Below are 2,710 nucleotides of genomic sequence, written 5' to 3'. Positions count from 1 at the left end.
GAGCCAGCTTCACGGTGCACATCCTGTGTAGGGGCACAGGACACTGTTCTTAGAAGGGCCCCACACTCGGTTTAGTGTTCTGTAGTTGTTGTCTATGAAATTCTTAATACATTTTGAACAAGGCCTGGCATTTTCATTTTGTACGAAACATATAACTGGTCTGCTTTTGGCCACTTGCCTTCTAAGACATGACATAGATCACCTGGTTCTTGAAAGAACCTACCCTTGACATGTGGCCAGAGGCTTAATGACTTCATTGGTTAGATCTCTTTTGGCTTCAAACATCTTTGCTTTACCTGTGCAGGTGAACACTAGCTTTCTGGTATAACTCACTTCCCTCACTTCTCTGCCTTCTGACAAAGTTCTTCTAGGAAGATAGGCAAGCAACTACGTTCTCCAAGCCCTGCTAGGCTTACCCTGGTGTCATTTACAGATATGTGAAGTAGGTTCTCAGTAAATGCTTGTCATTGGTCAGCTGACTTATTAGATATTCATTAAGTAGTCATCTAAATCCTGTATTGTTAAAGCAGTAATTCTGTTTGTTCCCTCACAGCTACTCCCCAGTTATGCTTACTTGGCTTCAACATAATTTAGCTCTCTACCCTAACTTATCTTTGTGGAATATGCTCAATTACTAACTCTAATATATTCATCCATCCACTAAGTTAGAATTTCTGGATCATTTCTTATAATTCTTTTCATGTCTGCCAGGGAGCCTTCTGTAAATGGATGTTTGATAGAAGTGATGGTTTTGCTTTTGGTAATGTGTAAAAGGAGGTTAGGGTAGAAAAGAAGGAACACAGACATTGAAGTCAAAGAGGTCTGATTTGGACTTTGCCATTACTACCTGTTTAAAGGCTCCATGTCCTCATCTATAAAAAGGAAAATTAGAAAGGCTTCCCTGTGTGATTGTCGTGGAGAATAAGTGACATAATATATTCAAAAGAGACAATTAATATTCTTTTCCCCTTCTCAGTTTTCTAAAAAAAAAAAAGCAAGGTTAGAGTCATTCATGCAGCACTGTTCTTTTAGGATTTTGTTCAGAACAAGACTCTGAACCATATATATACAAATGCATAACTGATCGTTGTCTAAGGAAACACCCAAAGAGGTGAGATATCATTTCTTCACCATTGAATACTGTGTGTCGCTTAATACTTAAGATATCTAAAGACTGTTTCCTCACTAACATAAAATTAATGGAACTATAATCCAGTGCATTACATTAAATTACTCATTCAACAAACATTAATGATCAATGATTCAACAAACATTTTCTTCTCATTGCTAGACCGTTATAGCTAGAGCAGTGCTTGCTGGGAGTCATCTCTGAAGTGAGGCAGGTTTGCTAGGCCTGGCCTCCCACCGTCAGATGGTGACTTGCGTCTACACCCACTCAACCCCCACTCAATTTCTGCTTGAGCACCGAGTTGCCTGGCTGACTGATATCAGGAGTGACTTGCCTTCTTATGCTAAGAATATGTGAATTGTACCTTGTGAAAAAACTTGTTACAGGAGTTTCTTCTTTTGTGATTATAGGAGCAAAGGATACATTTCCTGAGAAAACCTGTTTGGAAAACAGGCTATTGACCCCTGCTCACAAAGACCTAACTCTTGCCTTTGCTCTGCTAAAAGCTTTGCCTTGTATTTGAATGCTAAAGATCCCTTCCTATCCCATATGATAAACATCTAGTCACCTACTTCAGTCTCTATTGGTAAAGGTTATGCATGAGTCTTCCACCAGTCTATGTTCTGGGAAATTTTTACATACCAAAGAATTTGTTATCAGAAATTATTGTCTAAGGCAATTGCCACTTCTGTTTTGTACCCCATACATTTTTTCAATAAATAAAGCTGACTCTCAGGTCAGGGCAGAGATGCCTGCCGGGTGAGCAGAAAGAAGCCAAGGCTCTCTCACTTTCTTTCGCCAACACTGTCCATCCTCAGGGAGCCCTGGACCTCCTGGAGCTGGACTCCAGCAAGTGCCAGGTAAGGAGTTTGAATAAAACAGGACAGACAGATCTCTAATGCCATGGAGTTTACCAAGTTACCTTCAGGGAATACAATCTGGGAGAGATCTTTGTGTCAATGTAGTGCAACTATTCAGTCAACAATAAGACGTTAAAAATTGCTTATGTCGGGGCACCTGGGTGGCTCAGTCGGGTAACTGTCTGACTTCAACTCAGGTCATGATCTCACCGTTCATGAGTTCGTGCCCTACATCAGGCTCTCTGTTGTCAGCACAGAGCCGGCTTCAGATCCTCTGTCCCCCTCTGTTTCTGCCCCTCCCACCCCCCTCTCTCTCAAAATAAATAAATAAACATTTAAAAAAAAAAAGAAAACTGCTTACGTTAAATGCATAATGCTAAGGTCTGCAGTGCCACTGCCAAACACCTATTTCTATTTTTTTAATACATAGAAATGCTACAGTGCAATATACTGCATGCAAAATATTAGAAAATCATCATGACAATTTTCCTCCGATATACCAACAACTATTTGGAAGAAGGAAATAAAAAAGACAAATTTTGTTTCAGATCAAATAACAGATTTGAATAGAAAAATGTGTATACTTTTTTTCAAAGATTCTTCAAGTTAATTTTGCCAGCATCCTCATTTTGTCCAAACCTTCACTGACTCTTGTATATCAGTGTCACAGGAGCACATAGTAAATACTGGAAAGTCTCGATTCCAAATAAACACGCTTGGA

This window comes from Suricata suricatta, chromosome 1 (genome assembly GCF_006229205.1).
Source record: "Suricata suricatta isolate VVHF042 chromosome 1, meerkat_22Aug2017_6uvM2_HiC, whole genome shotgun sequence".
Taxonomy (NCBI): domain Eukaryota; kingdom Metazoa; phylum Chordata; class Mammalia; order Carnivora; family Herpestidae; genus Suricata; species Suricata suricatta.
This window is presented reverse-complemented; position numbering follows the sequence as displayed.